Source organism: Arachis stenosperma, chromosome 6 (assembly GCF_014773155.1).
Source record: "Arachis stenosperma cultivar V10309 chromosome 6, arast.V10309.gnm1.PFL2, whole genome shotgun sequence".
In the NCBI taxonomy this organism is placed as follows: Eukaryota; Viridiplantae; Streptophyta; class Magnoliopsida; order Fabales; family Fabaceae; genus Arachis; species Arachis stenosperma.
The window spans coordinates 82,124,382-82,145,793 of NC_080382.1; the positions used below are offsets into that span (position 1 = coordinate 82,124,382).

At 37.8% G+C, this 21,412-nt stretch overlaps 1 non-coding gene across 1 annotated transcript; it reads left to right on the forward strand.

Annotated features, from left to right (window-relative positions):
* Positions 1–17,841: 17,841 nt before the first annotated feature.
* Positions 17,842–17,949, forward strand: LOC130938470 (small nucleolar RNA R71). Its single transcript, XR_009069633.1, has one exon. It is a non-coding gene; the product is annotated as a small nucleolar RNA R71 (small nucleolar RNA).
* Positions 17,950–21,412: the final 3,463 nt, after the last annotated feature.

The following is a 21,412-nucleotide window of genomic DNA, read 5'->3' on the forward strand; positions in this document are numbered from 1 at the left end:
TCCAACATGGTCTTGGGCTTCGAATGGAGGCTTGCACTTGCTTGGGTCAATGGTGTGTTGCCCGCCCCATACATAAAATGGCACGCCCTTGTACTCAGGCATGTCACACGCCCAAAGTTTAGGTCACTTGGAAGTTGCCTCTTTAGTGTGTTGCATGCCCTATTTATGGCATATGGCACACCAGCCTCTGGATATCTCTGGAGCTTCATTCTTCTTGGCGTGTGACACACCCTTGCTGTGGAGTGTTGCATGTCCTTGTTGCAGCATGTTGCACGCCCTCTGTGTTCTTAGAGTGCTTGATTTTGGAGCCTCTAAAGTGTTGGCCCGGTGTGCCACGCCTTGCACCTGGCATGTGGCACGTCAAACTTTCTTCAATCCTGGGAGGTGGGGTATTGGGCGTGTGGCACAACCTGGCGTGTTGCACACCAACTGTGCGCATTATGGAGGCCTCAAAGGCATGCCAAAATGGCACGCCCTTGTAAATGGGCATGTTACATGCCCCTTTGTTGAAGTGGGGTCATGCGTACCCATGGGATATAGGTACGCATGACTAGGTAAAATTTCTTATTCATGCGTATGCATAGGGGATGCGTATGCATGATCCATCAAACTTTCAAGCCTTGCACGTACGCATGATTTAGCAAACTTCAGTTCTTGTTAGCATGCACAAGGGATGCGTACGCATGAGTGCTCCTTCGAAGGCGTGCCAAAATGGGACGACCGTTGAACTTAGCGTGTTACACGCCATGCTTCTTGGCCTCCTAGAACATGCTTTGTGGGCGTGTGACAAGCTCTGATTTTGGCGTATTTCACACCCACATTTTTGCACATACACTATAGACTATTATATATCGTTGGAAAGTTCTAGATGTTACCTATCTTAGTCCCCTAAACGTGCTTCATTTAGACTTTTGCAGCTCATGTTATGTTCATTGGAGTATGGAGAGGTCAGGGTTGCACGGCCACTTTATGGACAAAGTTATCCATGGAGTTTTGGCCCGGCGTGCCATGCCCTTATGTTCGCGTGTGGCACACCAAGTCTCTATTTTTGGTTGCCTAGGTATGTGGCACATACTCCCTTTTGGCGTGTTGCACGCCCTCTCCTCTACTTTCTTGGGACTGCTTTCCTGGTTGTGTTGCTTTGCTTGTGCTTTACTCTTCTTTTGCTATTATTTACCAATAATTAACAAAAAATTCAAATACTCAAAGTACTAATAGAATATTATATAAAAGTACATGGTTATCAAGCACAAAGTCATCAATTTCACCTAAGAAACACAAAAAAAAGTAAATAAGATGCTCTTGCATCAATGGCCATTTATCCTGTTGGAATGTTAGAGAAAATAAAATGTTTGTGAAAAAAATTAACCGTTTATTTAATTTTTTTAAACGGTTTAAAAATGAAAAATATAGTATAACTTGGGAGGGATGGAAACACTTGTGAATGGTATTAGGAAGAGTAGTTATTGATGACTTCTTGATAAGATAGAAATCATACTTGTAGTTATTTTTTCACGAACTACGTTACTTTTATCATGAACTGTGAACTGCAACAATATCTTTGCCCACTAATTTTTTAATTTAAATTACGTATTTATTTTTAAATTTTAAATTTGATATCAATATATTTAAGTTAAAAAATAAAATTTTAAAATCAATATATTTGAATTTGATATCACATTTAAAATTAAAATTGAATATATAATTTAAATTAAAAAGTTAATGGGTAATAATATTGTTGTAGTTCAAAATTTACAATAAAAATCACGTAGTTCATGGAAAAATAACTGTAAGTGTAGTTTCTATCTTACTAAGAAGTCATTAATAACTACTTTTCCTATATACCATTCATAAGTGGTTTCTATCCCTCCCAAACTAAATTTTAAAATTTTTTATGTACTCTCTTAAAAATTAATTGGAATATTAATTCAAGGAACACATAGTTTTGGATTATGTATTTTTTTTGGTATAAAATTTAATTGTATTAAATATATAGTGTAATCATTTCAAGATACTAGTATTAGTAACTGTTCATACCCTACCCCAGTGCTATGGCTAGGCCCAACTATGTTAAAAAAGCCCAAACCAAAGGTTTGGCCTTCATCACTTGCCCGACTTCCTCAAAGAGGTCGGATTCAACATGAACTGGCAGATTCAAATAAGTAACTACTCCATAAAATCTCTCACCCACTTCTAGAAGAGATATCTCAACAACCCAAAGATAAGGAAATGGTTATCCACTTTTAGAAGTGGAACTATACCAACGGTGGTTATTGGATCCTCTCTATAAATACACTGTCTTACTTAGGTAAATGCAAGTGTAAATACTCTAAAACTGCTTACCCCCTTGCTAACTTAGGCATCAGAGTGCCTTTGCAGGTACCACCCCTGATGAGCGGATATTTTATACGCTTTTTCGCATCATTTTCATATAATTTTTAACATGTTTTGTTTAGTTTTTATTAAGCTCTTATAGGTATTAGCGTTAAATTTATATTTTTGGATTCTACTATGAGTTTGTGTGTTTCTATACAATTTCAGGTATTTTCTGGCTGAAATTGAGGAGTTGGAGCAAAAGTCTGATTCAGAGATAGAGAAAGCACTGCAGATGCTATCCGGATCTGACCTCCTTGAACTCGAAAGAGCTTTTCTGGAGCTACAAAAGTTCAAATGAAGCATTCTTAATGGCTATGGAAAGCTGACTTCCAAAGCGTTCCAACAATGTATAATAGTTCCTACTTTGCTTCAAATTAGAAGGCTCAAAACTGGCGTCCAACGGCAGCTTCCTGCCCCATTTCAGGTGTCCAGCGCCCAAGGAGTAGAGACTAGCATCCAAACGCCAAAGAGGACCCCTAGCTAGCATTCAATGCCCTAGAGACCTCATAGCATGTGGATCTCATCAAATCTCAGACCAAACACTTGACAACTAGGCCCCAGAAGTGGATTTTAGCACTAAAAAGACTGTTTTACCCTTACTAGTCATTAGTTTTGTATTTAAAGTAGAAGATCACTCTTTGTTAAGAGAGCTTCCCCCATCATTCAGCATATTTTCGTTTTACACATTGTATTTTCCTATCAGTATGAGTTTCTAAACCTCCTAGGTTGAGGGGAGAAGCCCTGCTCTAATCCTATGAATTAATAAAAGTATTACTGTTTCTCTTCGATCCGTGTTTGATTTAATTCTAAGATGTATACTCGTTCTTCAACATGGTGAATAGGATGATCAGTGACAATCAGCTATGTTAATCATACTAGGACTGCGTGCCTGACAACCACCCGTGTGTACTTGGGTTCGTGTGAATATGTGACTGGAAAGCACGAACCGCCAGCTTGATTATACATCTCTCAGACAGTTAATCCATGACTTCGTTGGAAACTTCTCGAGACACCAGTTTAGCCGATTTTTGGGGAGATTAGGGTCTCTGTGGTAGAGGCTAGAACCCAAAGAAACATCATTCTCTGATCCGGAAGATCCGACCTTATTTTTGGTGTTTTGAGTAAGATTGCCAAGAGAATGAATTGTTAGAGCTTCACCCTTGTTCAGATTGGATGACCACGGCCAATGGCGTTTGATCTGAAATAGAGGAGATTGATGACCCCTGCCAATGGCATTGATCATATACAGCCTGCCATAGAAGAAATCACTCAAGCAAACAAGACAGTAATACCAGAGTTAATTCAGAAAGACAAAGCAACTCCACTCCTTAACCATATTTCTATTACTAATTGCCATTTTCTCAATCCAACAACCTTCTAAGTCGCCTGACTAAGACTTGCATGATAACCATAGCTTGCTTCAAACCACAATCCATGTAGGATCGACCCTGACTCACTCATGTATTACTTGGACGACCCAGTGCACTTGCTGGTACAGCTGTACAGAGTGTGGGGATTCGTGCACCAAGTTTTTAGCACCATTGCCAGAGATTGTTCGAGTTTGGACAAACTGACGGATTGTCTTTTTTCCTAGATCAGGTAATTTTTATTTTATTTGAGTTTCTCATTTTTATTTTCTTCTTCTATTTTTTTGAAAAAAAGAATTTAAAAACTTTTTTTCAAAATATTTTTCTTTTCTTTGTGTAATCTTTGTTCTTAGTTTAAGTCTTTTGATTTTGTTCTTGTTGCGTTTTTTGAAAATCTTGAGTCCTCTTTCAAAAAAATTGTGTCCAAAATATTTTTCTTGAGTTTTTCAAAAATCTTGAGTCCTCTTTCAAAAATAGTTTCTTTGGTTAAATCTTGTGTCAAATCTTCAAGTTTGGTGTATTCTTGTTGTTTTTCTTTTAATTTTAAAAAATTTATGTTTGGTTTTCTAAAAATTTTACGTTTGGTGTTGGAAAAGCATAGATTTTTTCTTTCCATTACCATTCATGGCACCCAAGGTTGGAGAACCCTCTAGAAAGAGGAAAGGAAAAGTAGTAGCCGCTACCTCTGAATCTTGGAAGATGGAGAGATTCATCACCAAAATCCACCAAGACCACTTCTATGAAGCTGTGGTAGAGAAGAATATGATCCCTGAGGTCCCTTTCAAACACAAAAAGAATGAGTCTCCAGAAATCCAAAGAGAGATCCAGAGAAGAGGTTGGGATGTCCTAACTAATCCCATTCAAGATGTTGGGATTTTAATGGTGCAAGAGTTCTATGCTAATGCATGGGTTACTAAAAATCATGACACTAGTGTGAATCCAAATCCAAAGAATTGGAGCACCATGGTCCGAGGGAAAATCTTAGATTTGAGCCCGAAAAGTGTGAGATTGGCATTCAACTTGTGTTTGATGCAAGGAAATTCACATCCTTACACTAGGAGAGTCAATTTTGATCAGAGATTGGATCAAGTGCTCTCGGATATCTGTGTGGAAGGAGCACAGTGGAAAAGGGATTCCCAAGGCAAGCCCATTCAACTAAAAAGGCTTGACCTAAAGTCCATAGCTAGAGGATGGTTGGAATTCATCCAACATTCTATCATCCCCACTAGCAACCGGTAAGAAGTGACTGTTGATAGAGCTATCATGATCCATTGCATCATGATTGGAAGTGAGGTGGAAGTACATGAGGTGATTCCTCAAGAACAGTACAAGATAGCTGAGAAGCCTTCCACCAATGCAAGGTTGGCATTTCCACACCTCATCTATCATCTCTGCATTTCAGCTAGAATTATCATAGAAGGAGATATCTCTATTGGAGAGGACAAGCACATCAGTAAGAAAAGGATGGAGCAAACTAGAGAGCATGCATAAGAGCCTGTGCAGCTGCCTCAACATGAGATCTCTGAGATGCCTTAAGGGATGAATTTTCCTCCTCAAAGCTATTGCGATAAATGGTAGACTTCTATTGGAGGACTAAGCACTAACATGGAGCAATTGAGGGTAGAGCATCAAGAGCATTCCATTGATACAAGGATTTATACCGGTTCAAAATTTCACACAAATAATTCTGTTGATAGCATAGTCCAAACCGATAATCGATCCTCACATCAACTTTTAATTATTTTGGTTGTCACAAGTACAAACCCCAATGAAAATTTACCGAACTATTTAAACCTCAGGTTGTCTCACAAGAAATTGGAATGAAATGATCAATTATTGGCTATGAAGAAACAAGGGGGTTTGATTGATAAAAGGGCAAGAAACTAAATGACAAGAAAAGTAAATCAAGTAACTAAAGAAAGAAATTAATAAAGAGAGACATTCATGGCAAGGATTGAGAATATAGTATTTCTATCCTAGTCACTAATAACAATAATTACAAGAGCTTATCTTATTTCGTCAACTCCAACAATGGAAGAAGGTGTAATGTTATCTTCCATGAGAGAAAGTCAAATAAGACTAGTTAATCTCAATCCAAAAGTCCTAATCAACTTACTAACTGGATTACCAAGAGATTAGAGTCAATGGAAATAATATTAACTAACAACTCTAGATTACCAATCTAAATTGGGTATTGATAACTCAAAAGAACCTAATTCCTCTTCCCAAGCCAAGAACGCTCAAAAAGTTACTCTAACATCCAACCAAGCATTTTGTCAAACACTTGGAAGGCATAAAAGCATAGCATAATAAATTGCAAGGAAAGATAAAATCTAACAACTACCAATTACAAGAAAACAATAATAATAACTCAAATCAACAATAAAAGAACATCAAACATCAATTGCACTAAAGGAGATCCAAATCCAACATGAGCATTCATAAACATAAAGAGAAGCATAAAGAGAAATTAACACTATAAACTATGAGAATGAAATTGTAGAAGCAAGAAATTGTAAAGGAAACAAGATGAAAACAACAATTAAACCCTAGATCTAAGATGCAAAGTACCCTAGAATACTAATTCTAGAGAGAAGAGGGAGCTTCTCTCTCTAGAAAACAAACCTACATGATGCTATCCTAAAACTAATTACTCCCCACTTTGACCAAGCTTGAATTCTGTATGAAATAGCCTCAGAAACGAGTTGGATTTGGGCCTGCAAATCTTCAACTCATGTATACGTGTGGCTGACGCGTGCGCGTAGACCTCGATTCTCCAAATGCTCATTTCTTCATGAATTATCCACTTTGCATGCTTTTCTCTTCACTTCTTCCATCCAATACTTGCCTTATGATCCTAAAATCACTCAACAAATAGATCAAGGCATCGAATGGAATTAAGGTGAATTAAAATTGCCAATTTTAAGGCCTAAAAAGCATGTTTTTACACTTAAGCACAAATTAAGGGAGAATTACAAAAGCATGCTATTTCATTGAATAAATGTGAGATAAGTTGATAAAATTCCCCAAATTAGGCACAAGATAAACCACAAGATTCGGATTTATCAAACCTCTCCACACTTAAACCAAGCATGTCCTCATGCTAAACTCAAGAAAGAAACAAAGAGTATCAACATTTAATCAATGCAAGCTATCTAAATGAAACTACCTACATGCAACAATCTAAATGAATGCAACTACTTGGTCAAAATAAATTAATTCCCAAGAATACATATATAGTACAAGGGCTAAGGCAATAGCAATCAAAGCAAACCCACAATTGAATTGAGTTATTAGAATGATTTTACAAACTTACAAGAAAGAAATGATCATAGGTGAAAACATGTGATGGAGCAATCAAACCCTCACCGGATGTGTATCCGCTGTAATTACTCAAGTGTATAGGGTCAATTTACTCATTTCTCCTTTAATCAAGCTTTCTAAGATTTGTTCTTCATCTAACAATCAACACTTATTCAATGTATGCATACAAATATCATGAGGGCTTTCCATAGGTTGTAATGGGGCTAGGGTAAAGGTAAGGTTATATATGGTCAAGTGAGCTTAAAATTTGAATCTTTAACAAGCCTAAGCTCTAACCTAACCTACATAACAACCTATACAAGTCAAAGCAAATTTAACTACCCATTTCTCACTTTTCCTACACATTCATGCATTTTCTTTTTTATCACAACTCATATGCATTGTTATTGTTACTTTACTTTGGGACATTTTGTCCCCTTTTTATTGTTTCCTTTTTCTCTTTTAATTTTTTCTTTCTCATGTTTTTTAAAACTAAAATATATACACAAGAGTGTCAATGCATATGGTTTAAGTGTTTGATGCATGAGCATGTACCCAATTCCCAAGATTTTCAACAAAAGTACAAAAATCCACTTTTACCTCAACCAAACTTCCCAAACTTCCCCACACTTAGATGATACACACTCTTACTAGCCTAAGCTAATCAAAGATCTAAATAAAGGATATTTATTATTATTTTTTTCACTTTGGGTTAATGATGTGCTAAAATTAAGAACAAAAGGGGATTGAAATAGGCTAAAAGTTGGTTAACAAATGGATATAAAAGGGTAGGCTATTTGGGTAAGTGAGCTTAATAAAAAGATGGCCTCAATCATATAAATGCATAAATACATCAAACAATGGACATAAAGAATCAAACAAATAACAGATTGCAATCAGAAAAAGAGAATAACACACACAAGAATGAAAATAGTGGTTAAATGGTGTAACCACACAATTAGGCTCAAAACTCACATGCTTATGTGTTCTTAGCACAAAAATATGTTCCACAATAATAACAACTCAAATCAACAATAAAAGAACATCAAACATCAATTGCACTAAATGAGATCCAAATCCAACATGAGCATTCATAAACATAAAGAGAAGCATAAAGAGAAATTAACACTATAAACTATGAGAATGAAACTGTAGAAGCAAGAAATTGTTAAGGAAACAAGATAAAAACAACAATTGAACCCTAGATCTAAGATGCAAAGTACCCTAGAACACTAATTCTAGAGAGAAAATGGAGCTTCTCTCTCTAGAAAACAAACCTACATGATGCTATCCTAAAACTAATTACTCCCCCCTTTGACCAAGCTTGAATTCTGCATGAAATAGCCTCAGAAACGAGTTGGATTTTGGTCTGCAAATCTTCAACTCATGCATACACGTGGCTGATGCGTGCGCGTAGACCTCGATTCTCCAAATGCTCATTTTTTCATGAATTATCCACTTTGCATGCCTTTCTCTTCACTTCTTCCATCTGATACTTGCCTTATGATCCTAAAATCACTCAATAAATAGATCAAGGCATCGAATGAAATTAAGGTGAATTAAAATTGCCAATTTTAAGGCCTAAAAAGCATGTTTTTACACTCAAGCACAAATTAAGGGAGAATTACAAAACCATGCTATTTCATTGAATAAATATGAGATAAGTTGATAAAATCCCCCCAATTAAGCACAAGATAAACCACAAAATTGGGGTTTATCATCCATCACCTTCAATGAAATAAGAGAAGATGAAGGATCCATTAGAGAAGATCAAAGGGCTTTAAGGGAAGAACAAAATAGGCAAAAGAGTGATATTGAAGAGATCAAGCATCACATTGGATCCTCAAGAAAGAGCACAAGCCGCCACCATTATAGGTGGATTCATTCTCTTTTACTTCCTTTCCTTTTTATTATTTTTTATTTTCGGTTATGTACTGTCTGTTCTCTTGTTCTTGTTGCATGGCCATTTGCATTGATGTATTAAAAATGTAGAATGTTCCATATAACTCTCACGTTGCTTAAAAGAAATTTTTATTTGACAAGAATTGAGAGATACTTGAATTTCAAGTTTAAAATAAGAATAGTTCAATTATTTCGATGTGGTGGCATTGTTTTCATTTTTTGAATGTATGAATAAACAATGCATATTTGAAGTTGGAATTTTAGAATATTGGCTCTTGAAAGAATGATGAAAAAGGAAAAGTATTGGTAATCTGAATAAACCAAAAATTGATTCTTGAAGCAAGAAAAAGCAGCAAATTGCTGCAAAAGAAAAAATAATATATGCATGCGAAAAAGAAAAACAATGGTGAAAAAAAATAAAAAGCTGAAAAATCCATTACTGCCAAAAAATGTAGGAAAAGGAGGGCAGATTGAAAAAGCCAATAACCCTTTAAACCAAAAGACAAGGGTAAAAGGATCGAAGGCTTTGAGGATCAGTGGATAGGAGGGCCTAAAGGAATAAAATCATGGCCAAAGCAGCTCAACCAAGCTGTCCCTAACCATGTGCTTGTGGTGTGAAGGTGTCTAGTGAAAAGCTTGAGACTATGCGGTTAAAGTGGTGATCCAAAGCAAAAAGAGTGTGCTTAAGAACTTTCGACACCTCTATCTGGGATTCTAGCAAAGTTGAATCACAATCCAAAAGGGTTCACCCAGTTAAATTGTTTGTGGCATTTATGTATCCGGTGGTAATACTGGAAAACAAAGTGCTTAGGGTCATGGCCAAGACTCTGAAAGCTGTGTTCAAGAATAAAAAAAAAACTGAACTAGGAGTGTCAATAATATCATCTAGATTTTAAATTCCTAAAGATGCCAACCATTATGAGTTTCAACGGATAGTGAGATGTCAAAACTATTCAGAAGCAAAAAGCTACTTAGTCCCGCTCATCTGATTATAATTAAGCTTCATTGGAAACTTAGAGATTTATTATGTCTTACTCTTCTTTTTATCCTACTGTGTTTTTAGTTGCTTGGGGACAAGCAACAATTTAATTTTGGTGTTGTGATGAGAGGATATTTTATACGCTTTTTGGCATCATTTTCATATAGTTTCTTAGCATGTTTTGTTTAGTTTTTATTAAGTTTTTATAGGTTTTAGTGTTAAATTCCCATTTTTGTATTCTACTATGAGTTTGTGTTTTTTTGTACAATTTCAAAAATTTTTCGGGCTGAAATTGAGGAGCTGGAGCAAAAGTCTGATTCAGAGATAGAGAAAGCACTACAGATGCTGTTCGGATCTGAGCTCCTTGCACTCGAAAGAGCTTTTCTGTAGCTATAAAAGTCCAAATAAAAAAATTTCAATGGATATGGAAAGCTGACTTCTAAAGCTTTCCAGCAATGTATAATAGTTTATACTTTATTTCAAATTGAAAGGCCCAAAACTGGCGTCCAACGCCAGCCTCCTGCCCCATTCCAAGAGTCCAGCGCCCAAGGAGCAGAGACCATCGTCCAAACGTCCAAAGAGGACCCCCTAGCCAGAGTTCAACACCCTAGAGGCCTCAGAGCATGTAGATATTATCAAAGCTCAACCCAAACACTCACCAAGTGAGCCCTAGAAGTGGATTTTAGCACTAAAAAGACTGTTTTACCCTTACTAGTCATTAGTTTATTATTTAAAGTAGAAGACCACTCTTTGTAAGAGAGCTTCACCCATCATTCAGCATATTTCATTTTACACATTATATTTTCCTATCAGTATGAGTTTCTAAACCTTCTAGGTTGAGAGGAGGAGCCCTGCTGAGTCTTATGAATTAATAAAAGTATTACTGTTTCTCTTTGATCTGTGTTTGATTTAATTCTAAGATGTATACTCGTTCCTCAACATGGTGAATAGGATAATCAGTGACAATCAGCTTTGTTCATCATATTAGGACCACGTACCTGACAACCACCCGTGTCTACTTGGGTTCGTGTGAATACGTGACTAGAAAGCGCGAACTGCCATCTTGATTATACATCTCTTAGACGGCTAATCCAAAACTTCGTTGGGGACTTCTCGAGACACCAGTTCAGTCAATTTTCTGGGAGAATAGGGTCTCTGTGGTAGAGACTAGAACCCAAAGAAACAACATTCTCTGATCCAGAAGATCTAACCTTGTCTATGGTGTTTTGAGTAGGATCGTCAAGAGAATGAACTACTAGAGATTCACCCTTCTTCAGATTAGATGACCAATACGGTGATGAAGTGGTTTGACAGCCCCCCCCCCCAGATCAGTCACCAGCTTCAACGATCTCTCACGTAAATTCCTTATGCAATTTTCAATTCAGAAGGATAAAGTCAAGCACGCACCTAGCCTGCTTGGAGTAAAACAGGAGGTCAGAGAACCCCTGAGGGATTACATGGAAAGGTTCAATAAAGCGTGCTTTGAAATCCAAGATTTACCTACTAAAACAGTGATAATGGGCCTCGTGAATGGACTTCGGGAAGGACTGGTACACGAAATCGTGATACACAACTTCGTGCAGCTGACCAGCAGTGCACTGGGTCGTCCAAGTAATACCTTACGAGAATAAGGGTCGATCCTACGGAGATTGTCGGCTTGAAGCAAGCTATGGTCACCTTGTAAATCTCAGTCAGGAAGACTCAAATGGTTATGGGGTTTTGATAATTAAAAGACAAATAAAACATAAAATAAGATAGAAATACTTATGTAATTCATTGGTGGAAATTTCAGATAAGCGTATACAGATGCTTTGTTCCTTCTGAATCTCTGCTTTCCTATTGTCAATGGCTACCATCCATCCTCTCAGTGAAAATGGTCCTCTACAGTTTCCCGCATGGCTAATCAGCTGTCGGTTCTCGATCGTTTCGGAATAAGATCCATTGATCCTTTTGCGCACTGTCACTGCGCCCCACAGTCGCGAGTTTGAAGCTCGTCACAGTCATCCCATCCCAGATCCTACTCGGAATACCACAAACAAGGTTTAGACTTTCCAGATCTCAAGAATGCAGCCCATTTGATTCTAACTTATACCACGAAGACTCTGATTGCACGAAATGGAAGCTCTGTTGTTAGGAGAGACAACCATGCATCGTGAACCAGGAGGCCAAGAGATACACGCTCAAGCTATAGCATGTAGAATGGAAGTGGTTGTCAGGCACGCGTTCGTAAGGGAGAATGATGATGAGTGTCACGGATCATTACATTCATCAGGTTGAAGTGCGAGTGAATATCTTAGAATAAGAATAAGCTTGAATTGAATAGAAGAATAATAGTACTTTGCATTAATTCATGAGGAACAGCAGAGCTCCACACCTTAATCTATGGTGTGTAGAAACTCCACCTTTGAAAATACATAAGTGAAAATGGTGTTCATTGGTTTCGGCCCCAGAGGGGGAACCAGAATAACCAAGACGACTAATACAATAGAGAAAAGTTCTATTTATAATGAACTAGTAACCTAGGGTTTACAGAAATAAGTAAATGATGCAGAAATCCACTTCCAGGGCCCACTTGGTGTGTGCTTGGATTGAGCATTGAAGCTTTCACGTGCATAGGCTTTTTTTTGGAGTTAAACACCAGCTTTGGTGCCAGTTTGGGCGTTTAACTCCAGCTTTTATGCCAGTTTGGGCATTTTACGCCAGAATTTTTATGTTGACTTGGAACGCCAGTTTGGGCCATCGAATCTCAAGCAAAGTATGAACTATTATACATTTCTGGAAAACTCAAGATTTCTAATTTTAAACGCAACTGGGAGCACTACAATTGGGCTTCTGCAGCTCCAGAAAAACCATTTCGAGTGTAGGGAGGTCAGAATCCAACAGCATCTGTAGTCCTTTTTCAGCCTTTGAATCAGATTTTTGCTCAGGTCCCTCAATTTCTGCCAGAAAATACCTGAAATCACAGAAAAAGACACAAACTCATAGTAAAGTCCAGAAATGTGATTTTTGCATAAAAACTAATAAAAATATACTAAAAACTAACTAAATCATACTAAAAACTACCTAAAAACAATGACAAAAAGCATATAAATTATCCGCTCATCACAACACCAAACTTAAATTGTTGCTTGTCCCCAAGCAACTGAAAACAAAATAGAATAAAAAGAAGAGAATTTACAATGGATCTCACAATATCAATGAAACTTAGTCCCAATTAGATGAGCGGGGCTAGTAGCTTTTTGCTTCTGAACAGTTTTGGCATCTCACTTTATCCATTGAAATTCAGAATGATTGGCATCTATAGGAACTCAGAATTTGGATAGTGATATTAATTTTCCTAGTTTAGTATGTTGATTCTTGAACACAACTACTTTATGAGTCTTGGCCGTGACCCTAAGCACTTTGTTTTCCAGTATTACCACCGGATACATAAATGCCACAGACACATAACTGGGTGAACCTTTTCAGATTGTGACTCAGCTTTGCTAAAGTCCCCAGTTAGAGGTGTCCAGAGTTCTTAAGCATACTCTTTTGCTTTGGATCACGACTTTATCTACTCAGTTTAAAGCTTTTCACTTGGACCTTCATGACACAAGCACATGGTTAGGGACAACTTGGTTTAGCCGCTTAGGCCAGGATTTTATTCCTTTAGGCCCTCTTATCCATTAATGCTCAAAGCCTTGGATCCTCTTTACCCTTGCCTTTTGGTTTAAAGGGCTATTGCCTTTTTCTGCTTGTTTTTTCTTTTTCTTTATTTTTCTTTTTCGCCATTTTTTTCTCTCTTTTTTTCGCTACTTTTTTCTTTTTCACTGCCGTTTCTTGCTTCAAGAATCAATTTCATGATTTTTCATATTATCAATAACATTTTTCTTTGTTCATTATTCTTTCAAGAGCCAACAATTTTAACATTCATAAACTTCACTATAAAAAATATGCACTGTTCAAGCATTCATTCAGAACACAAAAAGTATTGCCACCACATCAAAATAATTACACTAATTTCATGATAACATTTGGAATTCAAGTACTTCTTGTTCTTTTGTAATTAGGCACTTTTTTCATTTAAGAAAGGTGAAGGATTCATGGAATTATTCATAGCTTTAAGACATAAATACTATACACTAATGATCATGTAGTGAAGACACAAACATAGATAACGCATAAAGCATAAAAATTGAAAAACAGAAAAATAAGAACAAGGAGATCAAAGAACGGGTCCACCTCAGTGATGGCGGCTAGTTCTTCCTCTTGAAGATCCAATGGAACGCCTGAGCTCCTCTATATTTCTTCCTTGCCTTTGTTGCTCTTTCCTCATGGCTATTTGATCCTCTCTAATTTCATGGAGAATAATGGAGTGCTCTTGGTGCTCCATCCTTAATTGCTCCATATTGGAACTCAAATCTCCCAAAGAGGTGTTGAGTTGCTCCCAATAGTTGTGTGGAAGAAAATGCATCCCTTGAGGCATCTCAGGGATTTCTTGATGAGTGACTTCCTCATGCTCTTGTTGAGGTCCATGAGTGGGCTCTCTTGTTTGCTCCATCCTCTTTTTAGTGATGGGCTTGTCCTCTTCAATGAGGATGTCTTCCTCTATGACAATTCCAGCTAAATTGCATAGGTGACAAATGAGATGAGGGAAGGCTGACCTTGCTAAAGTGGAAGGTTTGTTAGCAACATTGTATAGTTCTAGAGGTATGATCTCATGAACTTCTACTTCCTCTCCAATCATGATACAATGGATCATGATAGCCCGATCCACAGTTACTTCGGATCGGTTGCTAGTAGGAATGATGGAGCGTTGGATGAACTCCAACAATCCTCTAGCCACAAGCTTAAGGTCAACCCTTCTTAGTTGAACCGGCTTGCCTTTTGAGTCTCTCTTCAATTGAGCTCCTTCTACACATATGTCCATGAGGACTTGGTCCAACCTTTGATCAAAGTTGACCCTTTTAGTGTAGGGGCGTGCATCTCCTTGCATCATTGGCAAGTTGAATGCCAACCTTACATTTTTCGGACTGAAATCTAAGTATTTCCCCCGAACCATTGTAAGCCAATTCTTTGGGATCAGGGTTCATACTTTGATCATGGTTATTAGTGATCCATGCATTAGCCTAGAACTCTTGAACCATTAAGATTCTGACTTGTTAAATGGGGTTGGTGAGAACTTCCTAACCTCTTCTTCGAATCTCATGTCAGATCTCCGGATACTCATTACTTTTGAGCATGAAAGGGACCTCAGGGATCACCTTCTTCTTGGCCACAACTTCATAGAAGTGGTCTTGATGGACCTTTGAAATGAATCTCTCCATCTCCCATGACTCGGAGGTGGAAGCTTTTGCCTTCCCTTTCCTCTTCCTAGAGGTTTCTCCGGCCTTAGGTGCCATAAATGGTTATCAAAAAACAAAAAGCAACGCTTTTACCACACCAAACTTAAAAGGTTTGCTCGTCCACGGGAAAAAGAAGAAAGAAGGGACGGAGAAAAAAATGGAAGAGAAGGATGGTGGAGAATGGTTCGGCCAAGAGAGGAAAGAAGTGTTTATGATGTATGAAAATGAAGGAGGGATGATGGGTTTATATAGAATAGGAGAGAGTGTTTCCGTGTGTGAAGGTTGGGTTTGGGAGGAAAAGTTTTTTAATTTTGAAAGGTGGGGTAGGTGGGATTTTTGGGGAAGAGTAGGTAGATGTGAGTGGTGAAGAGGTGATGGAGGTGATGGGTGAGGGGTATTTGGGGAAGGGTGGTATGGGGAGGTGTGAAGAAGAGAGAGAGTGAGTTGAGGTAGGTGGGGATCCTGTGGGGTCCACAGATCCTGAGGTGTCAAGGATTTCTCATTCCTGCACCATTTTGGTGTGTAAACGCCCTCATAGTGCCAATCCTGGCGTTAAACGCCAGGTTGCTGCTCATTTCTAGCGTTTAACGCCAGCTTTTCTTTCCTTTCTGGCGTTGAACACCAACTTGGTGCCCTTTTTTGGTGTTAAACGCTAGTCTGGTGCCCTTTTCTGGTGTTAAACGCTCAGAATGGTGCCAGACTGGGTGTTTAACGCCCATTCTGCTACCCTTACTGGCGTTTGTAAGCTCCTCCTCCAGGGTGTGCTGTTTTTAATGCTGTTTTTGAGTTTGCTTTGAATTTTGTAGTTGTTTTTGTGACTCCACATGATCATCAACCTAAAGAAAACATAAAATGACAATGGAAAATGGAAATTTATCATAGATAAATAAAGATTAGGTTGCCTTCCAATAAGCGCTTCTTTAATGTCAATAGCTTGACAGCGAGCTCTCATGGAGCTTCACAGATATTCAGAGCATGGTTGGGGCCTCCCAACACCAAACTTAGAGTTTGAATATGGGGGCTCTATTTGACTCTGTATTGAGATAAGCTTTTCATGCTTCTTCTCCATGTGTACAGAAGGAGATCCTTGAGCCTTAAACACAAGGTCATCCTCATTCACTTGAAGGACCAACTCTCCTCTGTCAACATCAATCACAGCTTTTGCTGTGGCTAGAAAGGGTCTGCCAAGGATGATGGATTCATCCTTATTCTTCCCAGTGTCCAGGATTTTAAAGTCAGCAGGGATGTAAAGGCCTTCAACCTTCACTAAGACATCCTCTACAAGTCCATAAGCCTGTTTCCTTGAACTGTCTGCCATCTCCAGTGAGATTCTTGCAGCTTGTACCTCAAAGATCCCTAGTTTCTCCATTACAGAGAGTGGCATGAGGTTTATACTTGACCTCAGCTCACACAGAGCCTTCTCAAAGGTCATGGTGCCAATGGTGCAAGGTATTAAGAATCTTTCGGGATCTAGTTTCTTTTGAGGTATCTTCAGCTGAGCCAAGGTGTTTAGTTCATTAATGAGCAATGGAGGTTCATCCTCCCAAGTCTCATTACCAAATAATTTGGCATTCAGCTTCATAATTGCTCCAAGGTACTTAGCAACTTGCTCTTCAGTAATATCTTCATCCTCTTCAGAGGAAGAATACTCATCAAAGCTCATAAATGGCAGAAGTAGGTTCAATAGAATCTCTATGGTCTCTGTATGAGTCTCATATTCCCTTGGTTCCTCAGAGGGGAACTCCCTAGTGGTCAGTGGACGTCCCATGAGGTCTTTCTCACGGGGAATCACTGCCTTTCCCTCCTCCACAGGTTCGGCCATGTTAGACGTGTGGATGGCCTTGCACTTTCTTTTTGGATTCTCTTCTGTGTTGCTTGGGAGAGTGCTTGGAGGAGTTTCAGTAACTCTCTTACTCAGCTAACCCACTTGTGCCTCCAAATTTCTAATAGAAGATCTTGTTTCATTCATGAAACTTAGGGTGGTCTTAGATATATCAGAGACTATGGTTGCTAAGCTAGAACGACTCTGCTCAGAGGTCTCTGTCTGTTGCTGAGAAGATGATGGAAAAGGTTTGCTATTGCTAAACCTGTTTCTCCCACCATTATTGTTATTGAAGCCTTGTTGAGGCTTCTGTTGATCCTTCCATAAAAAATTTGGGTGATTCCTCTATGAAGAATTGTAGGTGTTTCCATAGGGTTCTCCCATGTAATTCACCTCTTCCATTGCAGGATTCTCAGGGTCATAAGCTTCTCCTTCAGAGGAGGCTTCTTTAGCACTGCTAGATACAGCTTGTAATCCAGTCAGATTCTAAGAAATTATATTGACTTGCTGAGTCAATATTTTGTTCTGAGCCAGTATGGCGTTCATAGTATCAATTTCAAGAACTCCTTTCTTCTGAGTTGTCCCATTGCTCACAGGATTTCTTTCAGAAGTGTACATGAACTGGTTATTTGCAACCATTTCAATGAGTTCCTGGGCTTCTACATGCATTTTCTTTAGATGAATAGATCTGCCTGCAGAATGGTCCAATGACATCTTGGATAACTCAGACAGACCATCATAGAAGATACCTATGATGCTCCATTCAGAAAGCATGTCAGAGGGACACCTTCTGATCAATTGCTTGTATCTTTCCCAAGCTTCATAGAGGGATTCACCTACCTTCTGTTTGAAGGTCTGAACTTCCACTCTAAGCTTACTCATCTTTTGAGGTGGAAAGAATTTAGCTAAGAAGGCATTGACTAGCTTTTCCCAAGAGTTCAGGCTGTCTCTAGGTTGTGAGTTCAACCATATACTAGCTCTGTCTCTTATAGCAAAAGGGAAAAGCATAAGTCTGTAGACCTCGGGATCAACTCCATTGGTCTTAACAGTGTCACAGATTTGCAAAAATTCTGCCAAAAACTGATGAGGATCTTCCAATGGAAGTCCATAAAACTTGCAATTCTGTTGCATCAGAGAAACTAATTGAGGCTTAAGCTCAAAGTTGTTTGCTCCAATGGCAGGGATAGAGATGCTTCTCCCATAGAAGTCAGGAGTAGGTGCAGTAAAGTCACCAAGCACCTTCCTTGCATTGTTGGCATTGGTGTTATTTTTGGTTGCCATGAATTCTTCTTTTTCGAAAGTTTTTGTCAGGTCCTCTCCAAACAGTTGTGCTTTAGCTTCTCTTAACTTTCTCTTCAGAGTCCTTTCAGGTTCAGGATCAGCTTCAACAATAATGCCTTTATCTTTGTTCCTACACATATGAAAGAGAAGAAAACAAAGAAAGTATAGAATCCTCTATGTCACAGTATAGAGATTCCTTGATGTGTCAGAGGAAAAGAAGCATAGAAGGATGAGGTAGATAAAGAAGAATTCGAACATATAAAGAGGGGAGAATGTTCGAATTATTAAGAGGGGACGAGTGTTAGTGATTAAATAGAAGGAGATGAGAGAGGGAATTTTCGAAAATTTTAAAATTAAAATAATTGGTTAATTAAAAAGATTTTTGAAAAAGTGGTTAGGTGGTTTTGAAAAAGATAAGAAATAGTGATTAGTTGAAAAAGATTTGGAAATAATTTTGAAAAGATAAGAAGTTAGAAAAACAAAAAGAGTTTGAAATCAAATTAAAAGTGATTTGATTGAAAAAATTTGATTTTTAAAAAGATATGATTGAAAAGATATGGTTGAAAAAGATTTTATTTTTAAAATTGATGACTTGACTAACAAGAAATTAAAAGATATGATTCTACATATTGAACCTTTCTTAACAAGAAAGTAACAAACTTGAAATTTTTTGAATCACAGCATTAATTGTTAGCAAGGTTTTTCGAAAATATTAAAAGTAAAATGAAAAAGATTTGATTTTGAAAAAGATATGATTGATATGAGAGGATATGAAAAAGATAAGATTTTGAAAGTTAGTTTTAAAATGTAAAAAATTGAAAAAGATTTGAATTGGAAACAAAACTTCCTCCTTGGTGTCATCCTGGCGTTAAACACCCAGAATGGTATCCATTATGGTGTTTAACGCCCACTTGGCTACCTCCTTCGGCGTTAAACGCCCAGTCAGGTACCCTGGCTGGCGTTTAAACGCCAGAATTCCTTCTTCACTGGGCATTTTGAATGCCCAGCTTTTTCTCTGTGATTCCGCTGCTGTATGTTCTAAATCTTCAATTCTCTGTATTATTGACTTGAAAAGACATAATTTTGAAAATTTTTTTGAATTTTTAATGAGGAGAAAGAAAAACAACAAAATGAAACTAATCATGAAAAATTAGAATCAAACAGATGATGCATGCAAGAACACTTTGAATGTCAAGATGAACACCAAGAACACTTTGAAGATCATGATGAGCATCAAGAACATATTTTTGAAAATTTTAAAGAAAAGAAAGATATGCAAGACACCAAACTTAGAAATTTTCATACTGGAGTAGACACTAACAAGTTGAGAATGCACATGAAAAACAACAAAAGACACAAAACAAGAGAATTTAAAGATCAGACAAAGAAAATCATCAAGAACAACTTGAATATCAATGAAGAACACAATGCATATATTCTCGAAAAATGCAAGAATAAATTTTTTATTCTAGACTCAAACAGGAAACACAAAAATATTTTTTATTTTATGATTTTATAAATTTTTTTGTATTTTTTCGAAAATTATTTTGAAAAAGAAAATAAGAAACTCAAAATTTTTAATAAGAATTCCAGGAATCATGCAATGTTAGTCTAAAGCTTTAGTCTAAAAAGATTAGACAGGGTTAAACAAGCTTCAGCAGGACATTACATACAACAGCCAAATTGATGGGAATCAACTGGCTCTTGTGATGATAAAAGCATCATCTGAAACTCTAGAATTCGTTCTTAAAAATTCTGAAGAACAAAATAAAAGAAAAATACCTAATCTAAGCAACAAGATGAACCGTCAGTTGTCCAAACTCAAACAAGCCCCGACAACGGCGCCAAAAACTTGGTACACGAAATCATGATACACAACTTCGTGCAGCTGACCAACAAGTGCACTGGTTCGTCCAAGTAATACCTTACGTGAGTAAGGGTCGATCCCACGAAGATTGTCGACTTGAAGCAAGCTATGGTCACCTTGTAAATCTCAGTCAGGAAAACTCAAATGGTTATGGGGTTTTGATAATTAAAAGACAAATAAAACATAAAGTAAGATAGAAATACTTATGTAATTCATTGGTGGGAATTTCAGATAAGCGTATGGAGATGCTTTGTTCCTTCTGAATCTCTACTTTCCTATTGCCTTCATCCAATCATTCATACTACCTTCCATGGCAAGCTGTATGTAGGTTGATCACCATTGTCAATGGCTACCATCTATACTCTCAGTGAAAATGGTCCTCTATGATTTTCCACATGGCTAATCAGCTGTCGGTTCTTGATAGTGTCGGAATAAGTTCCATTGATCCTTTTACGCACAGTCACTGCGCCCCACAGTCACGAGTTTGAAGCTCGTCACAGTCATCCCATCCCAGATCCTACTCGGAATACCATAGAAAAGGTTTAGACTTTCCAGATCTCAAGAATGCCTCCCATTTGATTCTAGCTTATACCATGAAGACTCTAATCGCACGGTGGAAGCTCTGTTGTTAGGAGAGGCAACCATGCATCGTGAACCAGGAGGCCAAGAGATACACGCTCAAGCTATAGCATGTATAATAGAAGTGGTTGTCAGGCACGCATTCATAAGGGAGAATGATGATGAGTGTCACGGATCATCACATTCATCAGATTGAAGTGCGAGTGAATATCTTAGAATAAGAATAAGCTTGAATTGAATAGAAGAACAATAGTACTTTGCATTAATTCATGAGGAACAGCAGAGCTCCACACCTTAATCTATGGTGTGTTGAAACTCCACCGTTAAAAATACATAAGTGATAATGGTGTTCATTGGTTTTGGCCCCAGAGGGGGAACCGGAATAACCAAGACAACTAATACAATAGAGAAAAGTTATATTTATAATGAACTAGTAACCTAGGGTTTACAGAAATAAGTAAATGATGCAGAAATCCACTTTCAGGGCCCACTTGGTGTGTGCTTGGGCTGAGCATTGAAGCTTTCACGTGCATAGGCTTTTCTTGGAGTTAAACGCCAGCTCTGGTGCCAGTTTGGGTGTTTCACTCCAGCTTTTATGCAAGTTTGGGCGTT